The following is an 18,774-nucleotide window of genomic DNA, read 5'->3' on the forward strand; positions in this document are numbered from 1 at the left end:
TAAATGTGTGCATCACGAGTTATCATATTACTAATAAACATTATTCAAAATTGTTATATGATGTATTTATTTTTAACTTAAAAGCCATCTCGCACAATAGCAAAAAAATTTTACTTCAATCGCGTGTGAACCTTACGCGCACTCTTTTTTTCCCTATCTGTTTATCTGCCTACCTGAGTACTTGTTGTATCATACAACTGTCTGTTCGTTTTTTCGTCTTTTTCAATCATATTCGTCACATATGGTAAGTTATCATATCAAATAATTCTACTTATTTTTATCTGCAAGTGTTTAATTCCAATAATAAAACAAAATGTTCCAGTAATCGGTGTTAGTTCGAGTTTTGTCATCATATAAAATATTAAGCGCCATAAACGTCGCCTTTTGTCCATGTGGCGACAAAATATTGATAAATAATTTTATTCAGCACGTGTATAATTCATAATTTTATCGTCTGTTCCATTGTTTGGGAATAATTGCATTGTCTGCAGTAGCTGGCAGGCAATTCGATACGTCTATATAGAAATTTACATAACGAATACCGCGAAAACAAAAACGCTGTTTAATCTTATAAATCAGCAAAAAATAACAATAATGATGAACACAATAGATATATTAGGAACACATATTGTATAAAATAATCAATTAAAATTTTTAGTTGTGATTAAAGATGCTGCATTTTGTCACGAACAACAAATGATTCGTAATTGAAAATAGTAATTTTACATGCCGGTACCAGTATCTTCAATAAATCATATTCTCGTATCCAATTTGGTGAGAACAGTTATATATATAAATGTCAAATAATGTAGACGAAATATGCTTAGTCAGGACAAGGAATTATTTTCAATGGTGATTTAGAAGTTTCTGCAGGTAGTTCTGATGCTAGAAAATATTATAGATTATTTATTGATGCCCTACTGTCTGTCTGTGTCTGTCCTGTCTGTCTGTCTGTCTGATGGCTTTACATCTATTAACACTAAGCACGCAATCCAGTACTTAGAAAATAACAGACCGCCATCATCATCATCGTCGATGGTGGTTGTAAATCAAACGTGGAAATTGATGAACCAAGATATATATTTGCTTCGATAGCATAATTATAGTAGCAAATCTGGAGGTTCTACGAAGTGACTTACGTCTCAGAACTTATAGACCTACTGGTAAATTTAATATAATATTGTCTAATATCAAAATGCCTAGTATCCACTCGTTCTGCTGATAAATTCAAAAAAAATGACTTTCACAAAATTATTGGTTCCAATACGAGTCAATATGCAAAATATTCACAATGTCCAAATCCATTTATCCCGAACATATTTTCCACTCTCCGACAATCAAATCAAATGAAAAACGAAAAGTATTCGATGATCGAAGATTTTAACGAGTTTTCATTGTTCTCGCTATTTATTTTCGGGTTTTTTTTACGCAATTTTCTTCTTTTTCTCCATCATTTTTACGAGCCCGTGAGTACGAAGACAAATGATACCTAACCCGTCCGTCCGGCGGACAAACGGTACAGGGTATAAAAAAAGAAAAACATCGAAAGTGGTACACAATCCAAACATAAAGCAATCATAGAGGGGTCATTGGTGGAAAACTTACTCAAATTACACGTATACAAGTATCTACAAAAATATATTCATATTTTTTGGTACTTCTTTTCTATTTTTTAGTGCTAGAGTAAAAGAAGTAAATCGTTAGTAATAGTTATAGAGAGTACCTACAATTTGAATTTTTCGCGTAAGTTAAAAATTGAAAGTTTAAAAAAATATTTTAAAATAAAACTCACTAAAATTTTGCATCGATGCTATTTATTTGCTTGATTATTTTTTTGCATATACCAAAGGCAAGACATCTTAATTTGGGTTTGCCGGTTTTTGAAAACCGGTATAAAAAACGGTATCAAAAACCGGTTTTCTGGAGAAAATCATGGAATTCGGAAACCGGTTGTTAGTAAAAAATACCAGTTTTTAATGTACGGGTAATATTTGAAAAAAAAATTAAAATGGCCTATGCAACCATAAGCCTAGTACCAGGATTGACTAAAAAACTGTTGCAATTCGATTTAATTGCTGGTCATTTAATACTGATCATTTTTGTGTTCTATAAAAATATCAATAAAATTGACTAGTAAACTAGTTGGTCTTGGTATTTTGCATTGAGGCATGTTACATGAGCTTCCCGATATGTGTAAATAATCGACTTAATCAATAAAATATAAATTAATTTATGAGTTATTAAATGTATTTCGAGTGGATTTATCTCACATCATTGAGAACGAACAAACACAAACATTTTAACAAACGTCAAAAAACTACTCATTTTCTCAAACTTTGATGAATTTTTGAAATTACAAAGAAACGGCATAGCAGATCATCGCACAAAACTGACAACCGGTATTCCTGATTGAGATACATTAAATTTCTGAAATCGGTTCAGGCGTTTTTAAACAAACTTCAATAAAAGGTCTAATTTTGACTAATGCCAAAAAACGATACTAATTTTTGCAAACTTTGAAGAATTTTTAAAATTAAACGACTTATCGTGGGGCCGTAATATTTTAGTATGATCTATAAGACTATGGTATCTACCGTGAAAAAAGTCGAAACAATTTTTTTTAATACTTTAGTACAAGAAAACGTCACGGCCGATCTTTACCAAAAACTGATCAGGTCGATTCCCAACCTATATCTTTGCGGGGTAAAACGAAAAATTTTTCACTTTTCTGCTATTTACAAAGAAAATGTAAACGAAGAAATCACACAATTATTTCAAAACTTACAAAAATCCACAGTATACCGCTTATGAGTAACATTTCCCCCAGCTCTCCGTTTGCTACGCACTATAATACAACGCGTGAAAATGAAACAAAAAAAGGGGAAAAAGGCAAAACGTCGAGCGAATCGGAGAAAACGAGCGGAAAAAATTGTTACGTTTCGAATACTGTTTTTTCGCCGTTTACAGGGATAATTCTGAATAATGATGACGATGATACATCACACCTCTTTTTTGTTCCACGATTTCAATAAAGGATCCCAGCAAGAAGAGAAGAGGAAGGGAAAAAAGGTTTTTTGGACAATAAAGGTGATTAAGAGACGGACCGAATTGAATTAGAGGAATTAAAAGACAATTATGAGAGAAAAAAATTGTACGAAACATATTGGTGAAACAAAAGCAAAACTGGGGTGGACTCATATTGAGGAAAAAGGAGTGCAAGTACTACGGGGTAATAGATAAATGTAAAAGATCCAGAAGCAAAAATACAGGAAATTGAAAACTCATGTCTGATCAAACAAAAATTCTAGAAAATTGGGTAAGATTGGTTAATAAATATGATGACCCCACACCACGGAGAAGAACTTTAACACAAATACAAATGTAAATCCATAATCAATAACTATAAATTTAAAATTTCTTCGTTTCCGCCCTTATTTCTTAGAACTTATTGTCATCTGAAAATGACTTATGGCAATTTGAAGACAATAACACAGCATCCCCTATATCAGACACCCTACTAAATTTATATATATATATATATATATATATATATATATATATATATAAAAATTGCCTATATATTCCATTATCGAACAAGAGAACACCACATCCTGTTAATAACTCACTTCATGCCCCTATAAGGGTATTTGATGATGATGGTGGACCATACCCTCATTGGGTCGTGTAATAGACCCTAAAATATTGACTAATACATATCATGTGAAAGAACTGGAAAGATTTAACAAGGTAGTGAAAGTGACTAATATTATATTATAATTAATACCAATAAAAAATAATAAAGATATTAAAAACCAAAATTGATGATTTGGATATGTGGATATTTTGTGTATGAGTTTTGATTAATTTTAATTATTCTTTACATTATTTCAAGAGTTTGTATATGTATATATTACATTAATTCTCTTCCCTGCATTCCTGCTGCCATAATTAAAAATTCTGCAGCATATTTGCAATTGTCCGAAAAAACTACTATTACTCGTCTAACATTTCAGCAAGTCTTTTGTTCCATAAAGTGTAAACTTATAAATTGATGAACTTTAGGAAACAACTCTCCACCACTTCTCTGGCCTTATTAAATTGTTCTCGCGAATATAATATTTAACTTGAGGAGTTTTCCCGGCGATGAAGTTGTACTCGAATAATGCAATTATGCGCAGCGTAATATTTTAATGAGTGAAACGGTGGAGGCTGCAGATTTATAAGCTGAATTGATTAAAAGCAGTTTTCTGCTGGATCCGTTTCTGACCGCCGGAATTAATAGTCTCACAGAAGTGGTAAAGGTAAAGAAAATTATGCTCTTATACAAAGTGGGAAAAAGACACTTCAAAAGTACATTCATTCAAAATATAATTTATGACTCCTTTGCATTATTTATATTTCAAAAATAATACATTTGGCTAACTTGTTACTAAATAGACAATCTACAATATCGGTATTGCAACAACTCGGTATACTCGAAAACAGCAATCGATAATCAACAGTTAGCAGAAATTCTTTGGCCCTTCGTTGTTGACGTTGATGATCCCAAAAAAATTGCAGCAAAAGTATGACTTTTGTTAAGTTTTAGTTCACTTATTAACTTCCCGAAAGAAAATTAAGCCGATTTTCATGAAACTTTTTTTGGCGATATATATCATGGTCTTATATAACTTACTGAAATATTACGGCCTTACGACAAATAGTTTAATTTTAAAAATTCATCAAAGTTTGAGAAAATGAGTAGTTTTTTTGACGTTTGTTAAAATTAAAATTAGACGATTTATTTGGTATAACGATAGAGTACTTGGTATTAATGAACATACTAAATCATTAAAGTCCTATGGAAACTGGTTCAATTATAAATTTTATGGAATTGTGAAAATTTGCTTTTAGAAAATACTCCGAGTTAACGTGTTCGTATGTTTTTAATTATGTGTAATAAATCAACTAGGAATATTTTTAATAACCCATAAATTAATTTATTTTTTTATTGATTATTTACACATATCGGGAAGTTCATGTAACTTGCCTCAAGGCAAAATACCAATTCCAACTAGTTATACCTTTCATTTTGTACATCAAAAATCCTAAATTATAGATCTATTATGTTCTCATCTTTATCGACAAAGGCAGTATTTTCGCAGTATTTTCAGCACAGACTTGATTTAGGGGCATACACCTGTGTTAAACTGCCCGATTTCCCAGTTCTCTGTGTAACTGGAAAAGTTTTAGGAATATATCAGAGGCTAAGTGGGCGAATTACGAGCTAAATCGTGTTTGGTCCGAAAACTTCACAATGATTATGAATGGTACGGAACCTAGATATTTTGTCCAAACTTCTGGAAATGGGAGTGATTAATTGCACCTTTTTTGGACCAGCGGGATAATTAAAAAACCAAAGAAGCTAAATGTGAAAAATCTAAGCTAAAAATGTTACTAAAAATGTTCTGGTTGAGGATTAGGTATTAGGAGCAACCACAATTTAGGAGGAGCGACTGAACAAAATTTGGAGAATCAAGCAACATTCGATTTGTAATGACGTCATGCAGTTCATTACTTTGAGGACATTTTTTACAGAGATTTTATGAATAATCAAATCAGTAGTAAGAAAAGTCAGTAAATTTGGAACCATGCCAATGAGAAATTTATGATTAAGTATTTCGAGAAAACCTTTCTTTGCAAAATTTTGAAAGTGGTATGGGGTTTATTTTGAGATCTGTACTAATGTAAGAAATGTTGAAAGAAAAAAAAAAGAAATTAACTGAAAACGATTAACCCATGATAAACTTGTATGATCTAAGGTTCCAGATTAAATGCCAATACATTTTCTCAGTCTACAAAATTATTAGTAAGTGGCTCGTTTTTGGTATGTTTTTATGTATGTGTTGTATTTGTGGATATAGTATAAAATGTCGGCATGTTTCCTATTATTTACTAATGGAATGATGAAATGTAGAAGGGCGCCCGAAGGCAATGACACAACACAGGGGGCGGACGGAGAAAATGACTAACAGTTTCAGATTGGGGATGATATATATATATATATATATATATATATATATACACTTTTGTATTTTTATACTGTGCTGAATGCAAGTCATAAAATTTATATGTTGGGAAAGAATACCGAAGCTTTTAGCTAAGAAAGAACGAGCTTTTTACCAAAATCTAAGTACTGCTAGTATGCAGTCCAAATTTTTGGACATATGCAAATTTTCTTTGAAATGATGTTATTGCCAAGATAATAGTAAAAAATCATTTATTTTTCATAATAAATTTAATATATATTTCATCCTCTTAGCATTAGTCACAGCCTGTTCTTCACCATCCACTTCATAATTCTGTTCAATAACAGACAACATTTATAAGTCTATAAGAGGATCTATATTCATTTACCAGAATTACATTATCTCGAATGAAAATATTAGCAAATGTGAAGAAAGAAAATTTACGTTTCCATAAAAAGAAAGAATTCTTGAAAGCATGAAATCTCATGAAAGCGTTGTAAATAGATTAGTTAAAATATTTATGTACTCGCTGAAACGAAAGAAGAAAAACGTGAGCAAAAATTAAATTTATGTTGAATAAAAGCTAAAAGCATTTGCTTTCAAAATCTTTAAGACATTGAGAAACGCTATTCTCCATTGGAATATCGAGTTTGTATATGTGTATATAATGCGATTTCGAAGTATACCGAGTTGATGTAAAAAAAGTACTATACAATTTATATTCTTTACAAATTGGACAAATATTGTCTTAGGGCTAAATAAATAGTTTTGAAATTAATGATATAATAAATATGAGCTTAATCAAATCAATTAACTAGGCACCTTGTTTGACACGATTTGGTAGAAGGAAAAAAAAAATTTAATATAGGGCCATGTACGCCATACGTGTGTAAAATGAAAAATAGTGTTTTTCCACAAATGGCAACGAAAAATGTTGCACTTTTCGTTCTAATTTTTGTGATTGCAAAATTTCGTTAACTGAGCAAAAATTTCGATACAATACTATAAATTGGCAATTTCAGTAATCAGATCACTACCCCTCCGATCGACTGTGCCAAAAGTTTGCAAATTGTCACGTGGCACCCCGAATATTGCATTTGAACACATGTTCGATTTATATTATATATATATATATATATATATATATATATATATATATATATATATATATATATATATATATATATATAGAAATTACATTATTCGTAATGAAAGAAAAATCGAATCGAAAGACAAGCAGAAATAAGATAAGGCTGCGTTCACATATACGCAGATGTGCAATTTTTGTCAATGGTTGAATAAATTCAGATAAATGACAAATATATCCTAATTCGTTCACAATGTGGCATTGAGTTCTGGTTTGGCTTCAAAAATCAAAATCATGTACTGGGCAAGTAGGCCCGCGGAATGCCAGTGGTCAAAGCTACTAAATGCGCAAGTAATTTTTATCAATTTCGCCGAAGCCGCAATAGTCCATCTAATCAAATGTTGGTGCTCGTTGATGATCTAATAAGATCTTATATTTCGCCTTCAATTCATTTTTTCCAAATTTTACTTTTATAGCAAACAAATTTTTTTTCCCACTTCATCAGTTGTTACCTTTTCGATACATTTTTTAACTTCGTGTAGAATAAGTTATAGTAATCGCAAAAAAATCGAAAATGAAAATTTTTGCATATCTTTACGTTCCGAAAAATGGATGTATGTGTGTGTGTATTTGTGTATGTATGTTTGGATACAAATTTTCGTCAAAGTTTTCGGGCGCAAAGATCAACCGATTTGAATTATTCAAAAAACATTCGATTCCTATTGATGGAAAAATATGCTGATTAGTTTTTGGCCAAGACAGATCAAGCAGTTTCGAAGATACGGGGCAAAAAGTGCCAAAAACAATAATTCAGTTTTTGAGAGAACGAACCGCCCGATTTGAATGATTCAAAAACATTTTACTTGTATTGACGAAATGAATTGATTAAATTTTTGAGGAGGCAGGCCTAGCATAAAAATATTAATTTTGTCTTTGAAAATATTTAAAACAATTGTTATTAATCATTGATCAAAATTTATTGATTATTAATTTTTTTGCTCGAATATTTAATTCTGATACGGTTCCAGCAATTTGCCTTAAGATACGATATCATGCACCACTAGTTCAACATGTAATGAGTTTATTACTGTATTCGAGATTTTTTGTCTTGTTCAAATACAAAAAATCTCTAAACTATTTCGATGTGAGCATGGACTTAGGGAATATTTTTCGAGTCATCCGTTCACTCCGCTCCCACTCATTGATCCGTTGCGGTGCGTGTTATCATTTCTCTTTGCGAGACGACGACGACGACCGACGACCGACCACCCTTGGAGTCTTTTATTTCGTTAGGGTCAGGGGTTATCAAAGTGTTAGGTTCCACAAATTTTTACTTATCTTTTAGGGTCTTTGTAAAATATGAGCTTGAACTCGGGAAATGGAATTTTGGAGATAAAGGGCTGTGTGTTTCTGGAGCAACTATAATTAATTGGTGACAAAAACAAACGAGCATTAGGGTAATCACGAAAAATTTATTGTTAAAAAAAATATTGTAAAAATATAAAAGTTTCATAAAATAACTGCAATCATTAAAAAATAAATTTCCATTAAGTTTTATAGTCTTTGAAAATGTTATAAAATAATCATTGCAATTTTACATTTTTTTTAAATTACAATATTTATTACAACTGCTAAATAATTTAACATCTAAAATCAATAATAAAAAATAACGTAAATTTAAATAAAAAAAAGAGTACAAAACAAAGGATAGTATTTTCATTAAAATGATATCCGTAGTATGATGATTTAATATAAAATAAAAGCAAATAATAATAATGATGAAATTAGTAAATAAAATAGACTAATTAATGGAATCCCAGTGATTTTCAAAAAAAATGTCCAAGTGATTTAAGAATATTAGATGCAGTAACTTAAAGATAAAGATATCTCCAGCAATTTAAAAAAAATAAACTAGTAATTCATAAAACATAATACCTATACTATTAAATTTTAGAAAATGTCCCCCATACAAATGTATAAAACTACCTCGAAATATTGATGAATTACATGAAAATGGTGAAAATGGTAAATTTTAATAACTAAAATCGAAAATAAAAATTTTGGCATATTTTTACATTTCATAGGTTTCTGAACATTCTGGCATACCTTAGCAAAAATGGATTTATATATATATATATATATATATATATATATATATATATATATGTGTGTGTGTGTGTGTGTACCATGTATTTATATATATATTCATTTTTTCTTCAACAATTTCGAAAGTATGGATCAACCGATTTGAGTGATTCAAAAAGCATTCGATTCCAGTTATTGGGAGACGTGCTGATTAGTTTTTGTCAAAGACGTGTCCAGTCGTTTCGGAGATACGGAGCAAAAGTGCAAAAAAAGCAGTTTTTAGAAGTACGGATCATCCGATTAGAATGATTCAAAAAATATTTTGTGTTAATGGTTTGAAGAACTTATTTGTTTCTGGGAAAAAACTACTTTTAAATTAATAATAAATTAATTAATAATAATTAATTTTAAATTAATTTAAATAATAAGTTTTAATTTTCAAATATTCTAGTAGTTTATACACTTGAAATTACTTGCGCACTTTGCATTTATATAATTGTTAGAAATATGATATAAGGTCCTCTAAAGCAAAATGAAATATGAGATAAGGTCCTTGATTCTAACTCGGCTAACGAACTTTAATTGTAAACATATATGAATGTCGTCATGTAATATAATAGGAGATGTCATAGATGTAATTAGGAGATGTCATAAGCTCTTATATTTTGACTGTAAAATACGAATAATAAACAGTTACAGTTACAGTATTTATGGTAACTAATTGGAAATATTCAAAACAATTCTTATCAGTTTTTGTTAATTATTGATTATTTTTAATCCTCAAGGGTTTAATTATGGTACAGAAAATTCCAGAAACTTAGCTTAAGGCACAATGCCATGCATCACTTATTTAAGTATCATCTATCATAATCTTAATAACTAACTAGCTGTAAGTGGAATTCTGTCTTAAGGCAATTAGGGCATCGTGCCTTAAGGCAAATTGCTGGAACTTCCCGTACCAAAAATTATTATTTTTTTAAAAACGATTAACATTTTTGAAAAAAAATTACTTCGAAAAAATAAGATTTTTGAGAAATAATAAATTGGACAAAAAATTACTTTTTTTTTGAAAAAAAAATTTAAAAAAAAAATTAAAAAAAAAAAATTTTTTTTTATTATTTTTTTTTTTTGAAAAAAAAAATTTTTTCTTTATTTTGACATATTGTGGAAGATCTGAACTTTTTTTTTCAAAGCAATCGTACTGCTTTAACTGCATAGGGACAAAATATAAAGCGCGTAAGCGCCGCGTCGCTGTCTAACGCATAAGCATTGGTACGGAACCCATAGGAATGTTAACAAAATGTATACTTATTGTTAAAATCTCTATAAAATGTCTGATAATTTGATGTGCATATGTCTAATGATCATTTTTGACCGCCAAATGGCTCATTTTTTTACTTTTTCCTCCATATCTCCGAAACCGCTAGACCTACCTTTATGAAAATTTTATCAACTCTTCATCCTGCCAATACAAGAAAAATGTTTTTTGAATTATTCAAATCGGATGCTCCGTTCTCTTAAAAACTGAGTTACCGTTTTCGGCACTTTTTGCCCCGTATCTTCGGAACGGCTAGACCTAACTTCGCCAAAAACTAATCAGCACGTCTCCTTATCAGTACGAATCGAATGTTTTTTGAATTATTCAAATCGGTTGATCCGTGTTCCGGAAATCGTCGACGAAAATTTGTATCCGCACATACATACACACACGCACATACATACATACATACATACACACACACACACACACACACACACACACATACATCCATTTTTTCTAAGGTATGCCAAAATGTTCAGAAACCTTTGAAACGTAAAGATATATAAAAATTTTCATTTTCGATTTTTTTGCGATTACTATAACTTACCCTACGGGAAGTTAATTATAATAAAAATTATCATTTATATATTTTGGGAACCACTAATTCCATAAGTAGGAACGCGCGTAGTCTTGAACCTCCACCCTTCTCTGAGGGGGTTTATTGCCCCCATCCTGACAATAAAATCTACTCCCCTGGGTCTAACTACAAGCCTATGGGGGCACATGCCGCCGTAGAGAGAAGTGAGTAGAGTGAAGAGAGTAGAGAGTGGAGAGCCGAGAAAAGACGTGAGCAGACCGACCGACCGGTCCGTGGATAATACAATGGACTTCTATAACTAGATTAGGAAGTTGTACGTGGAACGTGGAGTCGGCGCTTATGGAAACATGGTGAAGAAGGAGATGTTATTAAGTATGGAATAAAGGAAATTATGCAGAAGTGATTTTCACAAAACGAAATAACTGTTGGTAATGGAAGCGTTTTGTTGTTTTTGGTAATGTTTAGTTTGGCACGACTTTAGAAGTAGTGGAGAAGAAATCATACCTTGTAGTATTATTCTTATTATAGGACAATTATAATTTACAAGATGGTCTGATACTTTAAAACTTTTAACTAGTGATGCATGGCATCGTGCTTCAATACTAATTGCTGGAACTTTCCGTCCTGTAATTAAAATTTTTTGTGCCAAAAACGATAACTCAGTTTTTAAGGGAACGGATCGTCCGATTTTAATAATTCAAAAAACATTTTACTTGTATTGACAAAATAAACTGATTAAATTTTTGGGAAGACAGGTCCAGCAGTCATGGACTCGCAATAAAAATAAGTTTAAAAAATGTCATTTGTGGTCAAAAATGTTAATTGGTCATATGTACATCATATTATCGGATATTTTACAAAGATTTTAATAATGTGCACACATTTTAAGTAAATTTTTTTGAGTTCCGTACAAAATTTTTTATTACAGTTATAAGTTCCAGCAGCCTTAACGCACGATGCCACGCACCCCACTAGTTTGAAAAATTTTGAAATTCAAATTAGTTCATCTATACGGTTTCAAAATTTTAGAAACATATGCTTGAACTATAAATAAACTGTAAACAATATAAATCTTGATACGGAACCCATAGAAATGAAACCAATATTTTTATAATCTTTATATAAAATATCTGAGAATGTGATGTGCATATGTCTTAATGATCATTTTTGACCGCCAAATGGCATTATTTACTTTTTTCTATGAATTTCTAAACCCGTTGGACCTGTCTGTCCAAAAATTACAATACTTCAATAAAACTACGTTTTATTTTTGAACCATTGAAATCGGACACTTCGTACTCTTAAAAACTGAATGCCATTTTTGTACTTTTTTCGCGTATCTTCAAAACGACTGGGCCAGCCTTTGCCAAAAACGTTTGTCAGAACACCTTTGATCTGCACGTCTCCTCATCAATTGGTATCAAAAGTTTTTTGAATCATTCATATCGGTTGATCCGTGCTCTCGGAATCGTCGATGAAAATTTGCAACCGCACATACGTACAAATGCAAAAAGGCATTTACACATACACAAATCCCTATATCTTTTTCTAAGGTATGCCAAAATGTTCAGAAATTTTAAAACAAGAAGATTTGCAAAAATTTTCACTTCCATTTTTTGCGATTACTATAACTTATCCAACGGTAAATCAAATAGTTTTATAAAAACCTAACGTTATAAGACATGTATGATTTTTTAAATAAATCTAAAAATGTCAGACTTATAACTTTAAATTTTCTGCACCCTTAAGAAATTTTCACAAAAATGTAATAAACATGCCATAAAAAAAACCCTATGAATTTTATAAAGTGCCCTTGAAAATCGTATAAAAATAGAACAGAAGATTTTATAAAATAGCCCAGAAAATTTTATAAACATATACTTAAAAATTTCATACAATAGTCGTGAAAAATTTATAAAAATAGCTCTAAAATTTTAAAAAAGGAAACAAATATGCTATAATTGAAAACCAGAAAATAGGAATACAGCAATAAATATGCAATGAAAATTTCATGGAATTCTATAAAAAAACACATAACAAAATACCTGAAAATTTTCTAAACATAGACAACAGACAAAAAATTACCTGAAAATTTTATAAATGTGTACCTAAAAAGTTCATAAAATAGCCGTGAAAAATTTATAAAAATAGCTCTAAAATTTTAAAAATAAGACAAAAATTCTATGGCTGAAAACCAGAAAAAAGGAATATAGCTCTGAATATGTAATGAAAATTCCATGAAACTTTATAAGAAAAATCAGACAACATACAATAAAAACCTAAAAAAGTTATAAATACATATCTGAAAATTTCATGAAATAGTCGTGAAAAATTTATAAAAATAGCTCTAAAATTTTATAAAATAAAACAAAAATGCTATGGGTGAAAACCAGAAAATAGGAATATTGCTCTAAATATGTAATGAAAATTCCATAAAATTTTATAAAAAAACGTTTTTCTGTTACAACAAAACCAAAATAAAAAATAACCTTTATAATTTTTTTTGGTATGATGTATTTATTGTCAAACAAAATATACATTAACTTTATGCAATAAACTTAAAAATTTCATAAATTGAACTAAAAAATTCTGAAAAATCCGTAAGTTTTAGGGAAATAATCTTGTCTACATATTGAGAGATCAATTTCAACCAATAGTGGGCATCTTATTATTTAATCTGTGCAATGCATGTTGTGTTTCAGGAGAGACCCTTCATCTGGTGCATTCGTCACGAAAACGCATTTGGGCACGTCTCTCTGTGATATTGATACAACTAATACACATCCAGGGATCGATGATCGCTTTTCAAAGGGAAACTAAACCAACTATACTAAACTAACGCGAACTGTTTGCCCATTTTGTCATGCTGACAATTTACATGGGGCAGGAGCAAGAGGTAAGGGTTGAAACGCAAAACCGAAAAGCCATTAACCTGGTGTAATTGGAAAACGTTTATTAAGTAAAGGTAAAAATTAGTTTTCAATAGAACTTGGTAATATGGAAATAGACGACATATATATATATACTAGCAAACCCGACGAACTCCGTTTCGCCACCAGATGGTTTCGTGAGAAAGATGAAGAAATTTTTTGTTTGTTTTATATTTGAAAAGGAAAAATTTGATCAGGAAGGAAAACCCGACTTATTTTTATATATATAGAAGAAGAAGATAATCTATTTGAAATTATTTTAAACAATTGTTGATGATTTTTATTACTCCAATTTTTAATTACGGTGCCTGAAGTTCCAGCAATTTGCATTAGGGGACGATGCCATGCACAACTAATTTCCTTAGCTATAAACCTTGCGGAGCCCGAGACCTTTCCAACGAATGCAAAATTGTCGAAATCGGTTTGTGCGTTCTGGAGTTATTTCGTCAGGAAGGAAAACCCGACTTATTTTTATATATATATATAGAAGATATATATATATATATATATATATATATATATATATCCATTTCCATGTGTCTATCACATTATTCAGCACATGTGTCCGCCATCCGTTCGTACATGTTGTTGATGATTTATTCCTTTCGCGTAACTTTGACAATGATGGCGCTGGCTTCGAAATCGTGACTGTCGGCGATTATATGAGATCAGCAGTTCACTTATTGCACCATATATGCATATAAAACAACCAGGGGTTGAAATCACAAGAGGGTTCGTCGTTTGTCGGGTAGATTTTATCAAAAACACACTCGATGTACTAGCACCACTTCCACCTTTGTCCAAAACCGCCCACCTTTAAACTCCGTTGTCCAATATTTTATTTCAGTGCAGAAATATAGTTTTTATGTGACACTACATACGATAACTGTCGCGTATCCTACTTCTCCATCGGTTGGGGTTGGGGAGTTTGCGGGATGCGGTCCCAGATTTTCATGATTCAAAAGAGCGAATTCATATGCAAAACTGCAACTTCGTTCGTTAGGATTTTGATCAAATACACCATTTGCATAATTCTCTTGGTCGTAGTACTCCGGGAGTTGCTATATTCATGTTTGCTGAGCATTGATGTCCAAGATAATCGATTTTTTGGAAAGAAAAACAACTATGTATATATTTCTCTCAGAAATAGAAGAAGAGTCAAAATTATGGCTTTGGTAATAATTTTAAATAACAACTGTAAGAAATTGCAGGTAAGATAAAAGTTTTTTTTTATTGTTGTTAAGTAATTTTTACACCTGTCCTGAAATTGACAACAAGTAAAACTCTAAGGGCAAATAATTTCAAAAATACAAAATCTTCTGACTATAGTCACAGATTTTGAAAATTGGACATAATGTAACATAATGTTCAAGTGGTAATCGATTTTTTGAAGAAAAAAAAAGAACTATGCATATAATTCTCTCAGAAATAGACGTTGTAAAGTTGTAATTATGAGTCTAGTATCAATTTAAATAACAACGGTGAGAATTTGCAAAAAACTAAGAGATTTTTTTTTAATATTAAGAAGTTTCAAGTACACCTGTTCTGAAATGGAGAACAAGTAAAACTGTGAGGGAAAATGACTAAAAATACAAAGTATGCTGATCATTTTGTTAGAGATTTTGAAAATTGAACATACGTTAATGCCACATGAATTTTTTTTAAATTTTGTTCTGGGAGTGTTGTGAAAAAGTTCTCTGGCAAGTTGATTTGAATGATCCTCGAGGAAGCTTTTGTAACTGTGAATTTAATCGTATTTCATCGTTTATTGTGTTTTTGCCTGGGTCATGTATTGACGAATTTGGCACATCCTTTAGAACAACTTATAGAAATACACATACAAATACAATATTAAAAAATTATTGGCATGTTTACGTATATTTTTAAAAATTAAGGTCATGATTTGGGCAAAGTGCTTGATTTTTAAAAATTGCGGAAGTTGTTGAAAGAAAATAAAGGAAGAAATTCAAAAAAAAAGCTGGCGTGATCTAAAAGAACTACTGGCTTGATCTAGGAGAATCTAAATAGAATATATTAAAATATTTCCACAATAAAATTAGACCATTGAAAAAGTCACCAATCAGAAAAAACCTTGACATCTCCTTTTATGCCCATAAATTTTTGTAAAGTTACAGTATCCTGTCATCTTACAGTATATTGTCATCTTGACCACCAATGTGTTATAAAAAATATATGTTTGTGTTATCGTTCCCATTTTTTTTAATGTTTTTGTGCGGTGTGAAAGAAAAATGTTCTGGCTGCGCCACATGGAATATTAAAATAGGAAACCACAGTATATGCACGTGAAAAATACTTCGGGGAATAAAAACAATAATTTGAAAAGACAAATATACTAGAAAGATAATAAAAGGTTTTGGTAATAAGGGTTAAAAATTATGGAATTAGTGACAAAAGTAAGTAAAAAACTGGGTTCTAGGTGCAAAGTGAAATCACTACACACGTGGCTATTTACAAGAATGAAAACATATTTTACGATATCTATAAATGAATTCTCTCACAAACACACCTGAGAAATTCAACTTTGCATGATTCACGTCCAGCGATGTCCTTGGCACGTTTTATGAGATTGTGAGATTCTTACAATTCCTTATGCACATTTTTACAAGTATTATAAGAATTGGAGATGCAGAAAAAGATACTTTGTTATTGGGGCCACGATAAATATATATATATATATATATATATATATATATATATATATTGTATTTCGTTTGTATTTAAAGCAGGATGCAAACGTTTTATGCAACTCCCTGATGGATGGATGTGTGTTAATCCGGACGTTGAATTTCTAGCAATGTCATACCTGCGATTCTCAAATTGATAGAGAAATTCGAATTAATATAAACTAATAATGTAAGGTAATGTGTCTTGAAGCAAAATGTTGAAGTTGTAAAATGGTGTCATAATAATATTTTGGCAGACCTTCCTAAATTTGATAAAACTACCAGATTTGGTTTAAACTTCTCTTGGTAGGTAGATAGGTCATGCGCAAAAACGTAACAATCTTGAAAAAAAAAAAAATTATTTAGAGCATTTGACCGTGTGGCCATTTAGCCTCTATTAATAGCAGAATTAATATTTTACATATTTATAATTAGCCTAGATATATTTTAGTTGTTTGCTGCATATGATACAAAAAAAATAATAATTTGAAATTTCTAAAAAAAATAAGATGATACTCAAAAACAACCTGAATCTCTACTAATAATGAAAGAACCTTCCATAAATATGTTGTCCAAGAAGAATGCATAGAAGATTTGTTGAAGACATTATTGTCTAAAAAAAACTATATAGAACTAAATAAAAAAGATTTTACAGGCCAATTTTTTAGAAATTTTTAGAAGTCAATATGTCAAAATTAAATACAACAAAAGTATCCATAGGCATGTAGTTCTTAAGTCTCAACACAGTATATGTGCCATCAATCAGAAGTTCTACAATGATCAAAAACTAAATTACTTAATTATATCAATAATCCTGATTAACCAATGTATAATATTACAGGGACGAGTGCAAAGTTTCAAATTGATAACAGATGGAGAATTTATTATAAAATTTAGAGAAATTCTGTACGAATGAAACCATGTCGAAACATCATTTCAAAGTTCCAAAATCGAGAGAATAGTGTGAATTGTGAAACAATACATAACAAATCCACTTGTATGCAGCAGGGACGAAAAGCTTATTGTAATCCACTCTAATGGTATTTCATGAGTTTTACACAAACTGGGATATATATATATATATATATATATATATATATATATAATTTAGTAAAAATAAATGCACACTTTCGCATAAAATACAATCAGACCAGAGCGTCTAGACGTGCAGTATATAACGGCAATTGCAGTTCAAAGTATTTTTATACACAATTGTTTAACATTTATTGTCTAGACAATCTAGTATATTACTGTAAATATTTTTTTCGAATAGGCTCCCTCGTAAATTATTGGTTAGACCTACGTAATTTCAATCAAAAGTGCCAAATTCGATACCCGATTTGGACAACCTGATGAGAAAAACATCAGCATTACAGAAATTGTGATAATAGAACAGAGATAGATTAACCATTGGGTTGCTTTCTGAAAAACGCGACGTAGTTGAGTAAAATTATCAAAGAATATTATAATTACAATGTCCTTAATGTCTGATCTTTGATCATATAATAAAAATATTATTGTGATAAAATTTACATATGAAAACTACATATGAAATCACTTATAAAATATTACATTATTATAAAATACTAAAAAAGTAATTCTTGAACACATCTATTTTATAAATGCTGTTATATTAGTATTCATTAGGATATTATTTATAAGAAGATTGATGTGATTTATCTTACCAGAATAATCGTCTGACTGAGAAGCGGTATGTATGAATTATATCAAATAAATAAATAAATAAAATAAAAAAAATAAAATAAATACAGCATGTGATAAGCAAAAACGTTGACAACGACTTCTTTATGTTTTTTTTTAAATTAAATTACACAAAATTTAAATAATATTAATATTTTATAATGACTTTATTAATTATTAATATAGTCGTTCCGTCCCTAAAAAAGTGAAAAATTTAGACAAATACAGCGACTTTGAATTTAATAATCAATTTAAAATTCAGAGTAATATAGTACAGAGTCTGTACTACAGACTTCCACTATTTGAATTCCAGATTTGAATCAGTATCACATTGTTTTAGACTGATAAAATATTTTTGCCTACTATAATCAGTATATTTAAAAATTTTGCTTATTTAAATCCTTAGGACAACAATTAATA

The sequence above is a fragment of the Ctenocephalides felis genome, unplaced genomic scaffold, assembly GCF_003426905.1.
Source record: "Ctenocephalides felis isolate EL2017-DRISC unplaced genomic scaffold, ASM342690v1 CF-g0.4_SCAFFOLD_00845, whole genome shotgun sequence".
Classification (NCBI taxonomy): Eukaryota; Metazoa; Arthropoda; class Insecta; order Siphonaptera; family Pulicidae; genus Ctenocephalides; species Ctenocephalides felis.